This window comes from Lagenorhynchus albirostris, chromosome 6 (genome assembly GCF_949774975.1).
Source record: "Lagenorhynchus albirostris chromosome 6, mLagAlb1.1, whole genome shotgun sequence".
NCBI lineage: Eukaryota > Metazoa > Chordata > Mammalia > Artiodactyla > Delphinidae > Lagenorhynchus > Lagenorhynchus albirostris.
Window position 1 is genome coordinate 66,907,433 of NC_083100.1, and position 25,141 is coordinate 66,932,573.

The window sequence follows — 25,141 nt, forward strand, 5'->3', positions numbered from 1 at the left end:
AGAAGGTTGTAAAACTAATTATAGACTGGGCCAGAAGGAAAACCTAGTTTATTTCCATAAGTATGAGCTGTACAGAGACATTCTTCAACCTAAAGATATTATTTAAAGCTCAAAGACCGCTTAACCACATGGAAATAATAATAAGATTCTCCTAAGCTCTTAGGGTAACAAAGAAGAAATCAAAATAACAACTATAGACTATTAAGAAAACAATGCTAATATAATAGTAAGCTATATTCAGAAGCAAACACATATGTATTTTCATACTGTATTTTCATTATTAAACTGGAAAATGTGAGAACATGAAGTAAGAACTTTAACTCATGATGCTAAAACAGAACAAATGAAAGCAGGAGGAAGTAAATGCATAAATAAGTAGGAATTAATGATTTAAGAAACACAGAATTGAAAAACTATGTAGGTTTTTTTGTGTGTGTGTGGGGGGAGGGTGACACAGCTCTCCTGCAAATTTAATGAAAAGAACAAAAATGTTATAATAGATTCCAAGAGTTTTTAAGTTACATATAATAGATATGGTAGTAGTTTAGAAATTCCAGGTGAAATGGATGACTATCTAGAAAATATGTAAATTTTTAATCAAGAATTAGAGCTGTTGAATCAAACTGTTGTAGAGAAAAATATGAAAAATGTTATCAGAGGGCTATCCTCCAAAAGGCTCTGGGGTTAGTCAGGGAGGCAAGCTTATTTGGTCTTCTAAGGAAGAGATAACAGTCTTTAAAGATTTACAGAGCATAGAAAAAACTATGAAGTTTCTGAGTTTATTTTTATGTAGTGAACACATCTCGACTAACATTTTACAAAGAAATCCCACAGAATGAAAGAAACCTCTCTTATGAGTATAGCTGTAAAGATGCAAAATAAAATAATATTTAATAAGATAAATTTATCTGTCACTAAGTATGATTATTACCGGAATTCAAAAATGGCTTACTAGTATAAAGCTATATCTCACACCAATAAATCAAGGGAAAACCATGTTCAAGGTTGCATAGTTTATAAGTGGCAGACCTCTGTGTCAAACTCAGTTTTGTGGTGCAAAAGTTAGCTGGTCATTACCCATCCCTGGGAACTCACTCTTATTTCTCCTTACAAACTGAAGTGCTTATCTTAGACTTCTTGGAGGTCATCTCCCTTGCCTTGTCTCCCAGTTTTATCTTCTCTCTCATGCTAAAATAACTCCAAGGCAAGAGGTGCACATCCTTCTGAGCCAGTGAATGTCCTTGACCTCATGGTTGTCCATTCATCCTGTGAATGTTTACTGAGCTCATGCTCAGGACCAGCCACTGTGTTAGAATCTAGGGGGACAACGGTCAGTAAGAGGGCTCCTGACTGGAAAGGTGCCTGGTCTATCAGTACTTCTCCATACTGTAACAAACTGTTTTTGAGAGGATGTGATTTTTTCCTTTTAATGGTCATTTTTATTCTATATTAGAAAATAATACCTATCAGTTCATGAGTTTGATATGTTATTGCTTAAAATAAAAGAAGTTAAATTGAGTAAAATATATAAATAAAACATTAATATTATACTAATATGGTGAAAACCTTGAAAGAAAATAAATATTGGGAAAGATTAGATAGTATAATTGGACAGCTCAGACAGAATAATATTCTTTATGGAAGTGAAGTGTGTACCTTTATAACTTATGCTTTATAGATGTATATAGTTATATATAATTATGTCCTCTAAAGAGATAAAGCATTGACTCTGGCCCTTCCGCCACTGAATAGCTCTTCTCAAAAGATGATGTAAAATTAAAAACTTAGAAACCTAGAAATGGAGGGATATAGATTAAACAATATGTATGTTAAGCTAATAGAAAACATTCTAGTTAATGATGAAATATTAGCTTTATCACTGAAATCAAGAATGAGTCAAAGATGCCTGTCGTCATCAATACTATATACATCATCAACTTTTTCCCTGAAAGTTCTAGATAGTGCCATTAAATCAGATATGGCAATGAGAGGTATACAAATTTCAAAGGAGTGTACTTTTTACCCCCTCCCTTTTTTCTTTCTCCACCCCCCCCCTTTGGTAAGTAAGCTATCTAACACCTAAGATAATCAAGGGAAAACATTTAAAACCAATGAAAAGGTTTAGAAAGTTGTCTGGATGTGCAAGTTAATATACATACACCGGTTAGAACCATTAAAATTCAAAACACTGACAGCACCAAATGCTGGCAAGGATATAGAGCAATAGGAACTCTCATTCATTGCTGGTGGGAATGCAAAATAGTACAGCCACTTTGGAAGACAGGTGGGCAGTTTCTTACAAAACGAAACATATTCTTAACTATACAATCCAGTCATCACACTCCTTGGTATATATAAGTTTCAAAATGAATTGAAACCTTATATCTACACAAAAACATTCACATTGATTGTTCGTATCAGCTTTATTCATAAATGCCAAAACTTGGAAGCAAACAAGATTTCTTTCAACAGGTGAATGGATAAACAAACTGGTATACCCATACAATGAAACTTTATTCAAGGATGAAAATAAATGAGTTATCAAGCCATGAACAGACATGGAGGAAACTTAAATGTAAATTGCTAAGTGAGAGAAGCCAGCCTGAAAATACACACTGTATTATTCCAACTACACAACATTCTGAAAAAGGCAAAACAATGGAGACAGAAAAAAAAAAAATCAGTTGCTAGATGTCAGGGACGGGGGAAGAAGGAACGAATAAGTGGAACATGGGATTTTCAGGGCAGTGAAACTATTCTGTATGATGTAGTAATGATGGAAACATGTCATTAAATTTTTTGAAACCCATTGAACTGTACAACATAAAGAGTGAACCCTAAAGTAAACTACAGACTTTAATTAATAATTATCAGTATTGGTTCATCAGTTGTAACAACTGTACCACACTAATGCAAGATGTAAATAATGGGAATATGGGAGAGGGGAGGGGCACAGCGTATATGGGAACTCTTTGACCTGTCTGATCAATATTTCTATAAACCTAAAATTGTTCTATATACAAGTCTTTATTAAAAAATTTAATATGGAAAAATCTGCATCTTTGCCTCTTAGCCATTTTAGTGCATCATCATCTTCCAAATCAGTGGAATCTCTGGAGGAGGGGGGGAGTAGGAAATGACTCACTGGTGTGAGAAAGAAAGTATTAGAACATTGTTAATATGTAATTTTAAAAGAAACAGAAGTTAATTTTTATTGGTGTTTAAAATGTGGATAGGCACTGAGGACAACACTCAGTTTGTGGGTCAGAGACTCTGTGTGTGGTGTTGGAGTCATGCTGTGGGAAGAGAGGGTGCGCTCGCTGAGCTGGGGGCCACCTTGCCAGCCTCATGTGGTTATTACCTTTCATATTGCAATTTAAGTATGGGGTTTTGGAGGGCAGGTTATTTTCTGGGTTCTACAAAGAGGGACGGACAAATGGACAAAGAGGTGGACGTTTCTCCCTCTTTTCCAAACCCCTTTTCCATACCTTGATCTTTTCAGGAAAGCACTCTTTTGGGTATGGAGGTGGGGCCTAACTTAAGATCCTGTGTTTTTGTGCCTGGTGCTTCTTGGAGCTCTTGGCAGAAACTTGCAGCGGTAGGAGCTTCTTTAATTCCATTCTTTGAGGACACTTGGACTGTGGAGTTGAGTTTCTGCTGCCTCAGTTAGAAATCTGTTTGCTCATAAAACTAAATATTAGTAGAGGTCAGGATCCCAGTAGTATGTGGGGTGGGGAGGCGTGGCGATAGTTTTTTAATTGTTCGGGGATCGCTTTCCATGCGATTACTTTTCAGTTTTAGTGATCATGGTGCATGTCTCCTGATCCTTTGGATATTACCCTAACTCCCTTCTTTTTTTTTTTTTTTTTTTTTGAGGTACGCGGGCCTCTCACTGTTGTGGCCTCTCCCGTTGCGGAGCACAGGCTCCGGACGCGCAGGCTCAGCGGCCATGGCTCACGGGCCCAGCCGTTACGCGGCACAGTGGGATCTTCCCGGACTGGGGCATGAACCGGTGTCCCCTGCATCGGCAGGCGGACTCTCAACCACTGCGCCACCAGGGAAGCCCTTTCCTCCCTTCTTCAAGATAAAGTTTATCATGGGGAACGAATCCCCCTCCCTACAATATTGCAACCTTTAGTCATTGATTGAAGTGGCGATTTCTGTTCTTCAGAAAGGGATGGATCATTTAGCACTATTATATTGTCTGATTATTGTTTGATTTTGGACAACATCTATCATATCTTCCCTTAATCATTTCTCTGTTTGCTTCCCTTTCTCCTTTCCTTCCTGACTCTCTTATTTTGAGTTTGATTTTTAAATGTTATTCCCAACTTGTTGATAGTAAATGTAACTGGATGTTTCTCAAGAGAATTGTAGAGACTTTTCAAAATACTTATATATCAAAATACTGGTATTTCGAGAATGAAACCTGTTAGTATTAAAACTATTTCAGAATTTTACTTTAATTTGTTGCAAGTTTCCCATAGCCTAAATCCCTGAACATATTCATGCTCTAACGCCCTCCCTCATGTCATCTAACGGACCTTACTTGGAAAGTAAGTCAGTGTTGTCGGGTGAATGGTGCAGAGGAAGCTGAGCATACACCCTCCCCTTGACTTCAATAACCCCCATCCCTTGCCTTTTCCTGCTGTGCTGACCCAAGTGAACTCAGTCTTTCCACATTTAAATCATTCCCAGCCCCCACGTTTATTACTGGCAGATGCTCCCACATGTTTGCATGCGTGAATTGTTAGAGCTTAGCCTTCGATGTAGAGGTACATGTTTGGTCTGTGGGATTTATGTTGGATATTCCTTTTTATTAGATGATACTTTATGGAATTATGATGAGTGTTCCCCACATGCCAGGTACTGTGTTGAGCACTGTGAGGTCTACAAAAAATACAAGTCTTTTACTTTTTTTTTTTTTTTAGATTCTTAACTTTAATTTCCCCACAGATATGCTTTTCTTTTTTGATTGGATGGTTAATGGCATCCATTTGTGAATGTTAATCTCCTGTTATTTAGTTGCTAAACTCTGTATTGCTAGATTCTAAGCTCAAATGAACTTTCACACTTACTTCAAGTGTAACTACAAAGAATCAGGAAAATACATTATTATTATGTTTTTATTTTTCCTTTTGAATGCTCAAGAAATAAAATGTGGTTCAGATGACTAGCAGTGTCTGTGGGAGTTTATACTGTAGCCCGATCTCCCTTCAGCCTCTAGAGCCCATTTTTTTGTTAGAAATGTATTGCGTGTTCACAGATAATGGAAATAAATGTGTTATTTACTTGTGCAATTTCCTTCTCCTGTCATGGATATTTTTACTTTAAAATGGCATGGAGAAAGGAACAAGTCAAAAATTATGTGGCCGTCTGGAAATAAATGTCCATTCTCTAACATTTTTTTTGATTAACATAGGTACACTTCACATTAATTGGGTGTCCAGGAATTTTGGCTTATGCACAGATTCATGAAAACTCTGCCACAGTCAGGACACAGAACAGTTCTGTCCTTCTAGAGAAACTCTTCTTTGTAGTTACATCCTCCCCCATCACTGACCCTTGGTGACTACTGATCTGTCTTTTGCTATAGTTTGACTTTTTAAGAATGTCATAAAAATGGAATCATAAACTTTTGAGACCATCTGCTTTCACTTAACATACTGCCTTTGAGATTCATTCACTATTTATGTGTATCAGTAGTTCTTTTTTTATTACTTAGTGTAGTATTACATAGTATGGATGTACTACAGTGTGTTTATCCATTCACCCATTGAATGCCATTTGGGTTGCTTCCAGTTATGAGTCATTATGAGTAGAACATTCACGTACAGGTTTTTGTGTAAGCACTAAGTTTTCATTTCTCTGTGTCTAAGAAAGCGATTGCTGGGTCATGCGGTAAGTGTGTGTTTAACTTCATGAGAAACTTCCAAACCATTTTCCAGAGTGACTCTACCATTTTGCATTCTACCAACAATGCATCAGTTTTGTTTGCTCTGCATCCTCATCAACACTTGGTATTATCCATATCTATTTTAGCCATTCTAATAGGTGTGTAGTGATCTCTTTTTTTTTTTTTTTTTTTTTTTTTTTTGCGATATGTGGGCCTCTCACTGTTGTGGCCTCTCCCGTTGTGGAGCACAGGCTCTGGACACACAGGCTCAGCAGCCATGGCTCACTGGCCCAGCCGCTTCGTGGCATGTGGGATCTTCCCGGACCGGGACACGAACCTGTGTCCCCTGCATCGGCAGGCGGACTCTCAACCACTGTGCCACCAGGGAAGCCCTCATTTTGTTTTTAATCTACATTTCCCTAGTGGTGCTGGGTGTTGATAGACCTTCTGGTGTACTTATTTGCCTTTTGTTGATCCTCTTTAGTGAACTGTCTGTTTAAGCCCTTTGTTGATTTTTTAAACAGGCTTATTTGTTTTCTTATTGTTGAATATTCAGTTATTTATATATTCTGGATATAAATTCTTTGTCTAATGTGAGTTGCAGATATTTTCTCCCTGACTATAGTTTGTCCTTTCATTCTCTTAAGGGTGTATTTTATAGGTCAAAAGTTTCTTATTTCAATAAGGTCCAATTTGTCAATTTTTTTCTTTTATGGATTGTTCCTTGGTGTCTTATCTAAGAAGTTGTTGCCTAACCCCAGATCATGAAGATATTCTCCTGTGTATGTTTTGTGTGTTTTGTAAGCCTTACAGCTTTCCTTTGTAATTAGAGCTATTATTTACCCTGAGTTAAGTTTTGTTAAAGGTATAGAGTGTTTTGTTTGTTTGTTTTTTAGCATACATTTGTCCAATTATTCAAACATCATTTGTTGAAAAGACTATCCTCTGTCTATTGAATTTTAACCTATGTCAAAAATAAGTTCTTTATATTTGTGTGACTTTCTTTCTAGGCTCTCTATTGTGTTTTGTTAATCTATGTGTCTATCCATTTGTCAATACCACACTGTTTTGATTAGCTTTATAGTAAGATTGAAATCGAGTAGTGTGGGTTCTCTAGCTTTCTCTTCTTTTTCAAATTGTTTCTATTCTCAGTCCTTTGCCTTACTATGTATTTTACAATCAGCTTGTCTATAGCTGCAAAAATTCTGCTGGAGGTTTTTTTTTTTTGAATTTTATTTATTTTCTTATATAGCAGATTCTTATTAGTTATCCATTTTATACATATTAGTGTATATTGCCAATCTGCTGGAGTTTTGACTGGAATTGTGTTAAATATATGGATCAATTTGGGAAGAATGGACCTTTTTACTGTGTTGAGTCTTCTAATCCATGAACATTGTATGCCTCTCCATTTAGTTAGGTCTTCTCTGATTTCTTTTATCAGTGTCATGTAGGTTTCAGAATATAGATTCTGTATACATTTTGATGAAGTTATATCCACATAGTTCATTTTTGTGGTATTTTAAATTTTTTCTTGGCTATTATGTAGAAATATTGTTGATTTTTATGAGAGGAAATTTTTTTAACAACTTTATTGGAGTATAATCGCTTCACAATGGTGTGTTAGTTTCTGCTTTATAACAAACTGAATCAGTTATACATATACATATATGCCCATATTTCTTTCCTCTTGCGTCTCCCTCCCTCCCACCCTCCCTATCCCACCCCTCTAGGTGGTCACAAAGCACCAAGCTGATCTCCCTGTGCTATGCAGCTGCTTCCCACTAGCTATCTATTTTACGTTTGGTAGTGTATATATGTCCATGCCACTCTCTCACTTTCTTACAGCTTACCCTTCCCCCTCCCCATATCCTCAAGTCCATTCTCTAGTAGGTCTGTGTCTTTACTTTATTCCCGTCTTGCCCGTAGGTTCTTCATGACCTTTTTTTTTTTTAGATTTCATATATGTGTGTTAGCATACGGTATTTGTTTTTCTCTATGAAAGGAAATTTTAAAAGTTATTTTACTTTTTATTTCTGTGCATTAAGAGACCACTTTCCTGCTCCTTGACTCTGAACTACTGGGCTTCTCTTTGCATCTGTTGTCTGCTTCTGAGTTTTGGGCTGCCTTGAGTCCTGGCTGGGGTATACTGAAGGGAAAAAAATGGTTAATTCATCACCAGTTCAGTGGTACTTTGAATTTTGGTCTTCTTCAGTCCACTTGCTCCAGTTTACTCTGGGTCCTCAAATTGTTGCTTCATGCATTCCATCTAAGCTTTATATCTGTATTCTATTCGAGAGACAGGGTAGTGTGTGCTTACCTCATCTTTCCTGCACCTAGAACCAAGAACAATCTCTTTTGCAGTGACTGTAACTAAGTCTTTCTAATCACATATCAAATTTTGTTTGTTGGGCTTCCCTGGTGGCACAGTGGTTAAGAATCCACCTGCCAATGCAGGGGACACGGGTTCGAGCCCTGGCCGGGAAGATCCCACATGCCGCGGAGCAACTAAGCCCAAGTGCCACAACTACTGAAGCCTGTGCTCCTAGAGCCCATGCTCTGCAACAAGAGAAGCCATCGCAATGAGAAGCCCGCACACCATAACTAAGAGTAGCTCCCGCTCACTACAACTAGAGAAAGCCCACGTGCAGCAATGAAGACCCAATGCAGCCAAAAATAAAATAAAATTTTTAAAAAGGATAGAAATTTATTTTAAAAATTTTGTTTGTTATTATCAGGCAATCCACATATGTGTTGAGATCTTGTAACATTTCTCCCTTGTCTACTCCCTGTCAGGAAAATTACAGTACAACTCTTTTCTCAACTCTGAATACCCAACTCCTATTTATAGTCTTAAAGTATTTATTAAAGGAAAATAATAATTTTTGGTTTGAGTAATTGGAGTTGAATATGTGATGTCAGAGTAACATTTATGACAATTTTCCTTAAAGAAGAGAAGTCATGAAAAATTATGTTTGAGCTATTTAAGACTGATTCTGCTGCCAGCCTTGGCAAACTGTAGAGAGGATTGGAGAATTGCTATTTAAAAAACAAATCTGTGTGTATGAAACAAATCGTGGGAAATCTGTTACACATTTAAAAATTTTATACAAATGATGATGAGATGTAGAGGCGGGTATTTTAAAGAGGGAATAAACTTCCTTAATTTGCCTAGGAGTCTCAGATTTTGTTTTTTTATTCACTGCTGATTTATCCACTCAGAAATTCAGTAGTGAGAGCCTTGACAATTTTTGTCTTGAAATTAGGGCAAATACATTTTCTTTTAAATTCGTTGACCACTTCCGTGTTTAAAGTTTGCTTTAGGTATACTAAGCACAAGCCAATATAACCATAGATTTCTGACCTTATCTCCAGTAATAACTGATCCTTTCAATGTAAATTTTAATAATTCTGTAGCCAAGCATAATCATTTAGTAGTAAAATTATGTAGTTTCAGTTTCAATCTGGTTTCCCCGCAAATTGAAACTATTTAGTAACATTTGTATCTGTTAGAAGACCTCTTGCTTGGCGAAAAAGGTAACAAAAGAGAGGTCACGGGCTTCCCTGGTGGCGCAGTCGTTGAGAGTCCGCCTGCCGATGCAGGGAACACGTGTTCGTGCCCCGGTCCGGGAAGATCCCACATGCCGCGGAGCGGCTGGGCCCGTGGGCCATGGCCGCTGAGCCTGCGCGTCCGGAGCCTGTGCTCCGCAACGGGAGAGGCCACAACAGTGAGAGGCCCGCGCACCGCAAAAAACAAAAACAAACAAACAAAAAGTTCACTTCTTTCGTAGAGGAAGAAGGTACTCACTGGCTTTTTCAAAAGTGGGCACAGTGTCCTCCATATTTCCTCCCGTTTTTCTTGGAAGAAAAATGTATCTTAGTTCAAAAAAATATAATCAGAGTGTCTTGAAAACACAAGCTGACAAAATGCTTCATTTTGATGAAGGATAGACATCCGAAGGGAGGAAGGGGAAGATGGTCATGATGAAATGAAAGAGCATAAACTCCGGGATCAGAAAGATTCCACCGAGGATTTATTTGGACATTTTTGTCTCTCAGGTGAGCTCATGAAGGTTTTAGACTGATAAGAAGTTGCTGCAGGAAGAGGCAGCAAGATCATGGGGGATGATGTTCTGTGCCCCTGGCTGGGGCAGGGTCTACCAGATGTCTCTCCCTGTGGACTCCCCCAACCCCCACCCCCACCCCAGCCCAGGCCAGGAATTCCAGGAAGCCCTTTCCTCTTCAATGTCCCAGTGCCCTCCATACGAAAGCTTAACATCATGCCTACTTTAAAGGAGGGATGCGTAAAGGAATTCCGTTGTTTAGCTCAAGGCCTGCATTGAAGCATTTGGAACTGAGAGACAGTAAACTGTTAACTGACACAGCATCTGTTGTGAGGGGTTATGCCAACATATCAAATCTAGAAATTATGCAGAATGTGAACTTGGGTACTCATTTGGCCTTGCATGCAATTTCCTATCTTCTGAAGGAATGAATTATAAAACTTACAACAACTGAAATCATACCAATGGTATATGAAAGACTTGCTGAACTTTGATCATAACATCCCTTAAATCTTCAGGAAGTTGTTTAGTTTGCATCAGCTGGTCTCAACTTAATCGTGGTTGTCTTGTTCGTAGAGGGTGTTTCGGGCTGTAGTTTAAGGGTAGAAGTTTGCGGGTCCATCTTTCCCTCTCTGATACCCCTTATCACCCCCTCTCCCAGCTTGCCTGGCAGATTTCAGCCCGCAGGCACCCAGCATTGCCTAGCTTGGTAATGCCTGCACATGAAAGGACTTTCAGTTACATTGATATTTTACCTGTGACTGATGACATCAGCAAAATTCCTAGAAGCAATGCCTCATTTTCCTTCTAGCCTTGTGAATAGCATTGACTTTTAGAACGTTTATGGGCAATTCTAGATGTGAAAGGATTTCAATTAATTTTTTTTCCGTCAGACAGTTTTATTAACTAAACACCTTCTCTTCTTTTTGGAAGGCCAGCCACTCCATCTGTCATCACTCACCGTAAAATTTTATGAGATTGGTTACCTGGGCAGACACCCAACCTCTTTTTAAGGTTTTTATTAATTATAATAAGTTTATGTTAATATTACTTTATTAGAAATATCCATTCTAGAAAGCTAGAAGATATTAATAAGCAAAAGTAAGGTAAAGTGACATTCTGTTACCCAGAGATTATCTTTATTTACCCTTCAAGGTGTAGAATTCAAGATCTGTTTATGCCCACACACATTTGTTTTTACCCAAATGAAATGCTGTTCATGCTGGTTTATCAACTGCTTTTTTTTTTCTTTTGCTCTGTTAATGCTCTTCACCTTTCCATGTCAATAGATTTTCATTTTATGTAACACCCAGTCCATTCTCACATTGGCTCAGTTGGCTCTAACACATTTATAGGTACTTTGTTCTAATTAGGATCTACTCTGGGGCTTTGCTGTGCATCTGGTTATGTCCTGTAAACTTCCCAAGTCATGATGCTGACTTTTGAAAGGACCAGGCCATTTGTCCTACAAAATATTGCATTTTCTGGATTTTTCTGTTGTTTCCTTATGGTGGTGTTAGCTTGTTCTTAAATCCCTCTATATGGAACAGTTAGATCTAGGCAACATGGACTGAAGTTAAATGGTGTTTGACTAGAATATACTGTAGATGGCATCATATATTTCATAACATGTCACATTAGGAGGCACAAGCTCAGCCTCAATTTTCTTAGAGTACAAACCTAGAGAGAGTTAATTTAACTGGGAGGTGGTAATTGGGCAATTTATCCACTCCAGGTACAAGAAGGGTTTGGAAGGTATTTGCATGGTAAGTTTAATAAAATACAGTGAGTCAATGGAAATGATGAGTAGTAAAATACCATGAAGAAATTTAAGTGGCATTCAATTCACTTTAATTTGCTAAACCCTGAGGGAATTGCATATTTTTTATCAGAAGTAAAAAATATCCTTTTTCTATTATAATTTCTTCTCTCTGTCTCCGTCTGCCTCTTTTTCTCTTTCTCTCTGTGTATGTGTATAATATGCATAATATTCCTCTCCTGTTGAAGACTTTTCGGTGTGTATCCTTTTAGCCTTGTGAGTGCTTCAAAGTACTGTGTCACTTTAAAAAAAAATTAAAGTTCTCCTTTTAGCATGCTGTTATAAAGGAGTAACTTTAAAAGAAGCATCTAGGGTAGTTTCCCTTTCAAAATAAACATATTTGATTACTTGATATGTGGAAGCAACTTTTCCCTAGAGATGAAGATGAGAAGAGTCCTAGAAGGAAGTGGGCTTAGTGAAGACTGGTAACTGTGATAAGTATTTCTCACAATTCACTTTTGTTTGTATTGGCTCTTGCTGTTGGCATTGACTTAGGAGGCTCAAAAATTCATATTCTTGGCTTTTCTGAACAATACCAGGTCTTAAATACTAGTACTCGTTGGGTGGGGAAAGGATTTGTGAGTTTAACAATGTCTTTTGCTTTTACGTATAAATGGTATTGACTTAAGAAGAAAACACTAGAGCAACCCAAGGCAGGGAGGGTGGAGAAAGGGCTGGGGTGCAAGGGGATGTATTTGAACCATCACACTTTGTGTAGGGAGATGAAGTTCCCTTGTGATTCCTGGGCAGTTTAAGTACCTGTGCCGTGTATGTACTGAGCCCCACTTAGTCCTATTCTTTCTCCTCCCTTCGTCTCTGACTGCATTGTTCAGGGGTGTGCCCCTGACTGAACAATGGAATTTGCCAAATGGTATGAAATTTGCTGGGTCATCACTGTGCCTGAGTAAAGGGTCACTGAAATGTCAGAATTCTAAGTATGGCATTGTACGATTTTTAAGGACGTCTGCATTTCCCTCACCTGATTTTTGTCTTCCCTACCCACCTCACCCCATGCCCTCCCCCAAATCACCTTAAATGAACTGGTATATGTATACTTCTGAAAATTCTTACCAAGACTGCCCCCAGGTGTAAGATGCCTCTCAAACTCGAAGACATTCCTTCTACTCTTCATACGTAGCATTTAGATGAGTGCAATTTTCTTTTATCTTACATCTATGGAATGATTTAGGTACCGCTATTGCCAGGATACAGATGACAAGGCTGTGGCTCAACTTCAGTTTTGAGGTTTGGATTTTTCCTTTTAAGCAGTTGGCACCTTAAAAAGGCAGACAATTCTTTTGCTTAACAAAGAGTTCTGCTGTTACTTCCTTCAAATTCATTCTTCCTCTTCTAAGTATATGTGACCTGGTGATTATAAATAGAAAACCATATGATTTGGGGGGCCTAACTATGATTGAGTAATTAAATAACTTATGTAAAATTGTTTAACTATCATGTAAAACTTTTCATAATATGAATTTTAAAACACACACACACACAAATCTTTAATTTGTAATTGAAAACTGCCTTTATAATGAATGACCCTAATGATGTTCATACTTCGTGCTTTATAAAGGAAAATACTTACGGTCTTATTGATTTTTCTGATGAGTAAAATGGTACTAACCTCAGCCTGCTATAAATAGGCACTGTACTTGGTTTTGAATTGCTGAATGGTTTCTCGTACAAATGTCTTTCTTATTCTATGAAATACTAGGATTCTTTTTTCCTTTTTATTTCTCATCACATGTACACCCATTAATATTGGAAGGGAATTTCACGTAGAACTTAACATGGAAGCTATAAAAACAAAAATCTTTCAAAGTACAGCATGTTTCCTGGTCACTAGTGATTTGAGTCATAAGGATCCATGCAAAAACAAAGATTAATTAGGGTAAAACATTATCATAAAAGTCTCTCATTTGTTTTCCTCTAGAATTTTCTGGCAAAATAAAATGTATGTCAAAATTACATGCAAAAATACTTGAAATTAAGTCTTGTTAGCTAAAATATATCACATTTGTAAAAGATTCAGTTTTGATAGTGCTGGAAATCTAAGATGGTGTAAATCCCTTCTTTCTTAGTTTTATATTTTAAAGAAAAGGCCAAAACCTTTCTTTTATAAACCACTATCATGTATCAGGGTTTTCTTCCAGCTGAAAAAAATTTTCCGTTTATTTCTACAATATAAATAGTGTGCAAGTCACCCCAGAAAGGGATATACTGGGTATTTCAGAGACCTGAATCATAATCTACTTGGGGGTAGGTCTGGCTCACAAGGGTAAATTTAAGAGTTTCTGCCCTTTGCTGCTGGGGTGGGGGGCGCGTCTAGGAGCATATTATCTCTGGACTGCTTTTGGAATTAAGGGGCACAAGATAAAGGTGGTGATTCTTTTTACCCTAGGCTGAGTAGTGATCCCTGATTGGAAATTCAGTGGAGTTTCGTGGTAAGAATGTTTATGGGTGGGAACTACAGGGTGTGTCTTCCCATGGAATGTCCACTCCAAGGAGAGGTCTGGAGTATTGTAGGCCATGGAAGGGATTAACCCTGGGGTGGGGCAGCAGTAGGTCACTTAATCTTCCCCAATACTGATTTTCGGGCAGGAGTTTTTGAAGGGTAGGATCTTCACAGATAAAGAGTATGTGCTTAAAAGTGTTGTCTCCATATACACAGCATTAGTAAAAAAAAAAAAAAAAAAGGATGTTTCAAAACTTTAAGTATTCCTAGAAGTCTTATTGAGCCAAAAGAACTTTTAAGTGACTTAAAAATGGAATTTTTCCCCCCTTATGGCATCTAGTGCTTGTTAAGTTACTTTACATATGCAATTTTAATACATAGTGTTTAGCAGTGTTTCTGTGTGGTTGGTACTGAGCTGTTTGAACATTGAGGAAACTGAGGCCCAAGGTCACATAGTGAGTAAAGGAGCCTGAATTCGGCCCTAGGTATTAACTTGTGTTATATGTTTCTTAGTCATGATGCTTTGTAAAAAGCTGACCATTTTCAGTTATGAGATAACCAAGACCCTAACTCTTCTTTCAGGAGCAAATGGGAAATTGGTTTGGGAAGTGGATCTACTCCTTACTTAAGGTAGCCTCTCTTATGCGTTTATCAAAGGAGGATTTGGATTAACAAAATAAAATAATTGAGCACTTATATATATATTTTTCCCCACTGTGCAACCCGCTTCAGTGCCTGCAGCCTACAGGCAGAAGCCGGGCAATGGTTCTGAGCCAGTTTGCTCCAGCATGGGACACTATGTGAGGCCCAGGGGGATGGGCCTGCCATAAATCCAAACCCATGCACAGCACTTATCTTTTTAAATATCTTAATACAAATGTGTAGTATCAGTTTTCAGTTTCAGAACATAAAAGAAAACCTAGCTGTTTTAAATAGAAAAGAAGGGAATGATATTGATAAAAGTGTTGGCAGTTAAGAGCAGCAGGACCTAGGCTAGGCTGTTAGGTGTGTTAACGCCTTTTATCTGGCCTGGCAGGGGCACTGCTGCTTCTGCTACAGTCAGGAAGGTGGAGAAGCTGCCCTTAGAGTATCACTGTGATGCAGAAAGAAAAAAAGTGTCCCATCCATGCTTTGCTTTTTTATACCCATGAGATTAGTTACTGGACAAAGGAGTGCTGTGGCAGCAAAACCCAGCGTCTCACAGCCTTGCTTAGCTCACTTTCTTCTTCCTAATCTCGTGCCTGCATATCTAATTTGTAGACCCGTGGTTGCAAGGGAGCCTGGAAAAAGAAACGTGTAGGGTTTTGGCCTCTGTCATACAGGAAGGTACACAGGAAGGACATTGGTATGGAGGTTGAGCTCCAGTCCACTATGTCCATCCTACCATTAATACCATTAAAAAAGAATCATGGCGATAGAGGAGACCTGGCTTTGTTTTCCATGACCACATTTCCTGACCTTCCTCACCTCTGACCCTCATTAAAATATCACCTTGGGGCTTTCTGGTCCTATGTCCTGTGGAAGATTTTCCAATTTTTCCAGTGTTTTGAGGGAGTACATATATAGTTGACAAGATTTTTTTTTTTTCTAACAATAATTTAATTTCTGAGAAACTGCCATCATGATATGTTAGCAGCTTCTAGATATGATCTGTTTGCTGTTAGGATGAGTGTTCTTTTTTTTTCCTTCCAGTTTTATTGAGATACAGTTGACATGTAGCACTTTATAAGTTTAAGGTGTACAGCGTAATGATTTGACTTACATACATCACGAAATGATGACCACCGTAAGTTTAGTGAGCATCCAGTAATCTCATTTAAAAAACATTTATTTCCTTGTGGTGAGAACACTTGGGATTTGATCTCAACTTTCATATATAACATAGAGCAGTCTTAATTATACTGATCATACTGTACATCACATCCCTAGTACTTTTTTATCGTATAACTGGAAGTTTGTACCTTTTGACCACCTTTATTCTGCCCCTCCCCACCCCTGCCTCTGGTAACCACAAAGATTTTTTTTTTAACCATGCCATTCGGGAATTTTTTGGTGAATAAATACTTTTAAAATAAATATTTGATTAATATGTGCAGTTATACTTTTTTAAAAAAACATTTTTAGGAGGTTGGATATTATAGCAAATGGAGCAAGGGATGCTAGAGCTAAACTCTAGTTCTTAATCCCAAAGTACCAGAAAAAAGTAGTTAGTGATATAACTCTGGGAGAGTATTCAGCAGAGTACTTTTTCAAAGGTAAGCTGCAGAGAATAAAGTGTGTGTGTACAATATAAACTTATGTATTTATATATACCTTATTTCTGGATGGAAAGTAATTTAGATGTGGATTTTCCTGGACATTTCTGATGAGAGTTATCTTTTGGCGAGCACATTATAAGGCAATAGTTCAAGTTATGCAAAAGTGTGGAAAGGAAGGAAGTTATTTCTAAGCTAAAATTGTGTCTTTTGGCATTGTTTTTAGTTCAGGTGCCTAAAACTGTCAAAAGCTGAATTGGCTTCTAGAGAGAAATAGTGTCCTCCAGAACTTTCCCTCAGTGACCGTTGCTGTGTTATGTAAACCATGTTTCCTTTTCTGGAGTTCCTTGTGTAGTCTTCCCAGTTTTTTCTTTACTGATCTTCTTAAAAGTTTTTATGCTTAGTGAGCAAATATAAGATACCAGTTTCTAAGCTAAGAGAAAAAATTGAGGAAGGAGTCTTTGGTTCATGTTTAATTATAGAGAATTTGTATTCATATTTTTATCTTGATATTTGTATTTTTATCGCCTTCATCTGTTTCCTCTCAATGCATTTGAGTATAAGAAAAAAAAGAAAAAAAGCACAACTGGTAAGCTAAAAAAACCAGCTGGCTGTTTTGGAAGTGTTCATGGTTATGTAATTGGCCCAATATGTATAAAACGTCCATCAACTTAAGGGCAGGAAAGTAAGTAGTAATCTTAGCTGAGCATTATCCAGTTACACTCAATTATTACTTATTTTGGAAAACGTCCTGTAAAAGGGGTAATTGCAGAGAGAATATCTGCAATTACAATCTAGATTTTGATGTGAGAAATAGGCTTGCTGATTATAGGTTTTCAGGTAGATATTTAAGTAGTAATTAAATTAATCTTCTCACCTATTCTGAAATCTGAATAGAAATAATACAATGCTAAAAATATAGAGACTTTTGAGAATTAAGGGATTGGCTAAGTATTCAGCTGTACCCTCTGAACCTCTCTACTCAGGGATAAACACATTACACACCTCCCTCTGCTTGTCCACGTTATTCATGCCCTTCAAGAACATTGTGTTTCCTTTGGAAGATAGTCATTCTCCTAAGAACAGAGGTAATACCAATACTAGCTTTTCCCTGTGCCCTGTTTTTGCTTTATATTCTGTACTCTTGCCAGAGGGGATATAAAAAATCAAGAATCTTACTGCCTTAGAGAGTGATACCAATTCTCACTACTTTGGAGATTGATACTGTCTGGCCAAACACTCTTGGCCATGTAAACCATGTTTTCTTTTCTGGAGTTCCTTGTGTAGTCTTTCCATCTTTTTTCTTTACTTACCTTCTTAAAAGTTTTTATGCTTAGTTAGTAAAATAATAAGATACCAGTTTATAAGTTAACAGAAAAATAGCTGCCCTTCCCCTGCCAGTTTTTTCTCAGTCGCTCTAAACTGTCATCATGGTCTCTATTAAGATGGAGTATTCTATCTTAATGTTTTGTGTGTGTGTGTTTTTTTTTTTTAATTTTAAAAACAAAAACAAAAGCCCCCTCTCTTGTGGTCCTGCCAACTATCTCCCTTGTTGCTACTGGAATTAGCATACCTCTGAAATGATAAAGTCAGAAATTTCACTCACTCTACAGATTCTTTTTTTTCTTTTTAAATTTTTATTCATTTGTTTATTTATTTTTGGCTGCATTGGGTCTTCATTGCTGTGCACGAGCTTTCTCTAGTTGTGGTGAGCGGGGGCTACCCTTCGTTGTGGTGTGTGGGCCTCTCACTGCAGTGGCTTCTCTGTTGTTGTGGAGCACGGGCTCTAGGTGCGTGGGCTTCAGTAGTTGTGGCTCGCAGGCTCTAGAGCTCAGGCTCGGTAGCTGTGGCACACGGGCTTAGTTGCTCCGCGGCATGTGGGATCTTCCTGGACCAGGGCTCGAACCCGTGTCCCCTGCATTGGCAGGCGGATTCTTTTTTTTTTTTTTTTTTTTGCGGTACGTGGGCCTCTCACTGTCGTGGCCTCTACCGCTGCGGAGCACAGGCTCTGGACACGCAGGCTTCGCGGCCATGGCTCACAGGCCCAGCCGCTCTGCGGCATGTGGGATCTTCCCACACCGGGGCACGAACCCGTGTCCCCTGCATCAGCAGGCGGACTCTCAACCACTGCGCCACCAGGGAAGCCCGACAGGCGGATTCTTAACCACTGCGCCACCAGGGAAGTCCTCTACAGAGTCTTATCCTCTCTTTCCTACTAAACCCATTCTACTACTCTTTACATCTCTTCTTATATGTTTTTAGTTATCTGGCTTCTTATGCATTTATTTCTTTGTTCTGTCTAACCTCCCAGGTCAGTCATTTAAACTGCCTTCAACAGCCAGCTCAGTTTCAAGTTTTCTTTTCTCCCTAGACAAACTTTGGCTCAACATGCCACCAACCGTAAACCTGAATCAGCCGAAATTATAATATCCCCCTTTTCAGTCCTCCAGCTAGTGGGTGCTACTGGAGGGAGAAAGTGGGCCTGGATAACCTGGTGGCAGATTCTCTGCATATATCGCATGTAATTTTCTGAACCTCCATGGAAGTTACTGTTATCATCTTTTTCTACATTTAAAAAAAAAAGAAAAAAAGAAGAAGAAGAAGATGCCAAGTTGATTTGAATCCAGGCCTTCTGATGCACAATAGTTCAATAGATGCAGTAGTTCCAAATGTCACGTCTGCACATCAGTCTTTCTTGGGGAAGAAAGTCTCTCTTCCCCTGATTGTCAAAAAAGACTCCTGGGCTTCACTCTGGGTCAGCTTTAAGCCATGGTCTTCATAGCAATTCCTATGACCAGAGTAATGCCAGCCTCCAATTGGTTTGGGCTTGAATTATTGTCAATCACAGTAGTAAGGTTGTGAGATTTTTGCCGCTTATTTTAGGCCATTAGGGCCCACTTATGTGGCTAGCTTATGGAAATCAATCCCCCCTAGTCACCAGAACTGCTAAACTGTACAAGAGGTATGAAATAGATATTGAGGAAGCAACTGACAAGAGTCTATTATGGTGGCTGTTATTTTTATTCCCTATAACGAAAGGGCTTCTTACACTTTCAAATTCTAATAGTTTATTTCAGATTTTGTTACAGAAATTAAGACTAAATCATAAGAGAGGAACATCTGAAATCAATTATAGAGCAATTTTGTGGGGTTTACTTTCTCTAGAAGCCTCATATGGGTCTAGGGAAAGTTTTTTTTTTTTTTAAATTTATTTATTTTTATTTTTGGCTGCCTTGGGTCTTTGTTGCTGCGCGTGGGCTTTTTCTAGTTGCGGCGAGCGGGAGCTACTCTTTGTTGCGGTGCGTGGGCTTCTCATTGGGTGGCTTCTCTTGTTGCAGAGCACAGGCTCTAGGCTCATGGGCTTCAGTAGTTGTGGCACTTGGGCTCAGTAGCTGTGGCTCATGGGCTGTAGAGCGCAGGCTCCGTAGTTGTGGCACAGCAGCTTAGTTGCTCCGCAGCATGTAGTATCTTCCCGGACTGTGGCTCAAACCCGTGCTCCCTGCATTGGTAGGTGGATTCTTAACCACTGCACCACCAGGGAAGCCCATGTGTTCAAATACTCTTGATTTATTTCTCCATGCAGCAAGGACAACTTTGTTAACTAGAATTATTTTTATACTTAGGAAAACTGTAAATTGAACTTAAGACATAATATTCATCTGAAAATTTAGATGTATTATCTTTTAAATGTCACTGCTTCATTTCAGTCCCTTTATTACCATTAGCTTCCTATTTTATACATGGCTGGTGTAAAAAGTCCGCCTTTTGGGGAGAGGGGGTTAGGAGTTCCTCTAGCTTTGTTTTTATTTATTTATTATTATTATTATTATTTGCGGTACATGGGCCTCTCACCGCCGCGGCCTCTCCCGTCGCGGAGCACAGGCTCCGGACTCGCAGGCTCAGCGGCCATGGCTCACGGGCCCAGCCGCTCCGCGGCGTGTGGGATCTTCCTGGATCGGGGCACGAACCCGTGTGCCTTGCATCGGCAGGCGGACTCTCAACCACTGCGACACCAGGGAAGCCCCTCTAGCTATGTTTTAATTGAGGAAGACTTCAGCTGTTGCCCATATATCAGCTTCCTATTTTCTTCCTGGAGAATAAGCCTCAGATGTTATTTTTCCTTTCTTGGGCTCAGACACCACTGAAAACACCCCAGCGAGTAGATAGCATAGTTAAACGATGACTGGAAATTCTGTACAAGGTTTATTTTTGCTACCATAGCAACTACTAGCAATTGCATTGCCTCTCACTTTTGGATCTCCTAGCACACAGGAAAACGTTTGGTGTAACTTCCCCTGCTGGAAGTTGTGGCTCTCTCCCTGTTTCATCATAAAGAGCTATTGTTTTTTTTCCTTTAAGAAAACAAAACAAACAAAAACACAAACAAAAAAACCCAACTCTAAATCTTTGACTACTTCAGTTCATTCATGAGGGTCTCTAGAAGTTTTCTCATGACTGTCCAAATACCCTTATTTTTATATCCATTTACTTTTTATATTCATCATTTAAAAAATCATTTATTGACCCTTCTGGTACCAATGAAATTGAAAAATGAAAACGACAAATTTCCTGCCCTAAAGGAATCCACAGTGTAGGAAGGGAAACAGATAAATGCTTCATAAGTATCATATAGAGCTTTTGCACTCTGATTACTTGTGAATGGCCTCTGCTAAGTGCTTAGTGAACACAGGGCAGGGGGCTAGAATGTTCCACTGGGAGGAAGGGGGATGGGTTAGGGGTGTCTTCTCAGAGGGATTAACATTAGAACTGGCTTGTTAGGGACTTTCCTGGCGGTCCAGTGGTTAAGACCCCACGCTTCCACTGCAGGGGGTATGAGTTCCATCCCTGGTCAGGGAACTAAGATCCTGCATGCTGCACGATGTGGCAAAAAAAAAAAAAGACTGGCCTTTTAGAGAGAAGCAGTGCTTTGGACAATGGATGTGCACACATCACCAAAGGAATTCATGGAAGCAGCCGTGCAAAATAATTATATATGTGAACACCTTCTATATGCTTTAGCAGTGTGTAAGGAACTTGGGAGGACTAAAGAGATATCTATGAATTATTTTGAAAGAATGGAACTTACAATTTAGTTAGAGATACAAAATACAGACCTGAAAATAGAACAGTAAGACAATCTAGGATTATAAGTATTGTCAAGTGTTTATGGTGTGGCTTCTGCATCTGTGCCTGTGGGGATAGCACTCCCTTCTTCAAGGGTCTTAAAGTGTATTTGGGAATATAAAACACACATAAATGAAACTTTAGCATTTAGTCAGTCCATAAAATTAATATGAATGAAATTAGAGATCAGTGCTGTGAACACTATGAAATGAGAGAAACCATCATGAGTTGAGGAGAGAAAAGAATCCTGAGAAGGTTACAGTGGTCCACTTGGACCTGCTGCTTCTCTTCTTCATGGCCTAGTCTGGCGCCTAGAAAGAGTGTAACAATATCCACTCCCATCAGTAGTGTTTGATGGTTTGAACTTCATTCTTACCTCTTGCTGCAAGATTAGAATGTCTGATGCCATTATCTCTTAATCTTTGATGTGTTTGGAATGTCTGGGATGGAGGAAGAGATTTTAGTGTTTGGTTCTGGCCAGCCCAGCCAGGGCACGTGTTTCTGACACTGATTAACTGGATGGCCTTTTTCAGGGCCACGGCCCACAACCTGAGAGGTATGCACCCTGCCTTTCTGAGAGACCTGTGGAATGTTGGCATCTATTGTTGGATTATTGCTGTGGAAGTCCAAAAATACTTAGTCGTCATACTCACATACTAATCTTATCTTTGTATAATATAAGAAAAAAATGTTGGAAAGTGACAGTTTACTGAACTATTGATAACTTTTTAAAAATATATTTATTTTATTTACTTTAGTTTTGGCTGCATTGGGTCTTCGTTACTGTGTGCAGGCTTTCTCTAGTTGGGGTGAGTGGGGGCTACTATTCATTGCGGTGCGCGGGCTTCTCATTGCGGTGGCTTCTCTTGTTGCGGAGTGCGGGTTCTAGAGCACAGGCTCAGTAGTTGTGGTGCACGAGCTTAGTTGCTCCGTGGCTTGTGGGATCTTCCCGGACCAGGGATCGAACCCGTGTCCCCTGCATTGGCAGGCAGATTCTCAACCACTGCGCCACCAGGGAAGCCCAACTATCGATAACGTTTTAAACCTAGCCATTTTATTTTATATATAACTTTCTTTGGGAAGTTATAATTTTCTAGGAGATAAAACTTATACTTGCAATAGATTTTCTTACTATTTCAAACATTCTAATATGTTCAACTTTTGTTAAACATTATGATTAAGTGGTATATTAATAGACATGTTACCTTTATATCCTAATTGCTGTTATGAAGTGTAAATCTTTCATCAGAAATCTACTTGTTATGTTAATAGCAGTCTTAAAATATCTGGCTGTTTTTTTTAATTGTGATAGAATACACATAACATAAAATTTACCATTTTAACTATTTTAATGTGTATAATATAGTAGCATTTAATACATGTACAGTGTTGTGCAACCACAACTATCCAGTTCCAGAACATTCATCATCACCCCCAAAAGGAAACCCATACCCATTAAGCAGTCACTCCACATCCTCCCTCCCCAGCTCCCGGCAACCACTAATCTGTTTTCTGTTTGGTTTTTGATGTATATACTTCTTTGTCATAGCTTGCAAAATAATGGAAGTACTCTGGTTTGATCCTTATTGCTCAGTTTATATAGTGGTATAATAAAACTTTTCAGTTTGTTAGACTGATTTTCTGATCAGGTGAGTATTTTTTTAAAAAATATATTAACGGGAATTCCCTGGTGGTCCAGTGGTTAGGACTCCATACTTTCATTGCCGAGGGCGTGGGTTTGATCCCTGGTCGGGGAACTAAGATCCCACAAGCCATGCGGCACAGCCAAAAAACCCCACAAAACCAAAAAACACCAAAACCCAAAAAACATTAACCATCATAGAGAGTTTATTTAAGGATAAGCAGCTCTATTTTAGAAATTTTCTATAATATTAAAACATAAGTAATTCTATTAATGGAGTAAAACAAGCTCACAGAATTGGAAATAAGTAGGTCAGGCATTTTCTTAAACTTTTATAATACTGAGAATGAACGACTATAACTGTGCTAGCCATCAAGGTTATTCACACTTTTGTAATCTGTGGAAATCTAAAACTGTAAAACATAAAAGTAAAAGGCGATGCAGGGCTTCCCTGGTGGCGCAGTGGTTGAGAGTCCGCCTGCCGATGCAGTGGACGCGGGTTCGTGGCCCGGTCCGGGAAGATCCCACATGCCGCGGAGTGGCTGGGCCCGTGAGCCATGGCCGCTGGGCCTGCGTGACCGGAGCCTGTGCTCTGCAGTGGGAGAGGCCACAGCAGTGAGAGGCCCGCGTACTGCAAAAAAAAAAAAAAAAAAAAAAAAAAAAAGTGAAAGGCAATGCAGAGTAACAGATGAATTAAAAGTATCATCTAAATGAAAAAATGTCCTAAATTACAAGGATAAAAATTCCCTTTTTCTGTACTGTATAGTCTTCTCTGAGGCTAAAGAAAAAATACCATTATAAAATAATATATGAGTTTGTTCAGGTTTAAAAATTATATGCATTGATAATACATGATATTATCAATTTATTTAGAAAAGCATTTTTACTTTTTCCTTAAAAAGCAGTAGTGACATTTGAATACCTAGTTATGCTCTTGATATCTGTTGAAAAGTATCTGTTTTATTGGTTTTCTCTGTGTGTGTAGTTCCTTTATGCCTTCTAAAAAAAAACGTTTTGAGCACAGAGTGCTTATAGATATACTCCTTCACAGTGAAGCCCTTTGAAACAAAATCAGGTGGGAAGATTTAATTTGGAGCACATTTGGAATTAAATTTGACTTTAAGTTTAGCGGGCAAGAGTGCAGGTCTAGAGTCAGACTGCTTGGGTTCAAATCTTGCCCCTCAGTTGTACTACTTCATTGACAAGACTCTCTAAGTAGTTCTTATCCTTAAGTATCTTGCAAACAGGCAGAGTGCCTGTTTGTGGGTTGTTGTGAGGAGAGTGAAACGGGGCCTGAGGAGCATTCTACAAAGAGCCTGCTGTGCAGTAAGTGTCCAGTGGGTGTGAGCCGCTCCTTAGCCCCATGATGATGTCAAAGCATTCTTTATCTAAAAATTAAAATGTTAGTCCAACATTTGTACAACTCATTAGGAGCAACTTTATTTTCAGCACCCTTTCACAAAACTGTTCCAACCCCTCTCCTTAAGTATCCACATACTTCTTTTCTTTGGACATGGGCCGTTATTGTGATGTTTTTGTCATATAGATATGAGGCACCTAAAAAATAAGACTTTCTGATTAAAAAAAAGTCTAATCATTTAACACAAAGTAGATAAATGGCTATTTTCTATGCATTATTCATTGTGATCTACGTATAAGGTGTTGAATCTTGTTTTCATGTTTCTGATTTTAAAGTCGTGAAAATTACTTTTACAATTAAAATGCAACATTGTGCAGTTCAGAATATTACAGAGGAGAACATATTACTCACCGCTGGTGAAATTCTGAAGGGGTGTATGTGTATTTAAAATTCTCCCAAGATGAAAGAAACACCAAGGGGAAAATATGCACATCACAGGCAAGGTATTCTTAAAGGGTGTCTG

General features: G+C 38.6%; 1 protein-coding gene and 1 non-coding gene across 6 annotated transcripts in view; one reads left to right on the forward strand and one right to left on the reverse strand.

Moving 5' to 3' along the window:
• The window catches only part of COBLL1 (cordon-bleu WH2 repeat protein like 1), a 160,704-nt gene that overhangs the window by 38,299 nt on the left and 97,264 nt on the right, over positions 1–25,141 (forward strand). The window lies entirely within an intron of this gene.
• On the reverse strand, positions 14,950–15,081 carry LOC132522501 (small nucleolar RNA SNORA42/SNORA80 family). The gene has a single exon (XR_009541243.1). It is a non-coding gene; the product is annotated as a small nucleolar RNA SNORA42/SNORA80 family (small nucleolar RNA).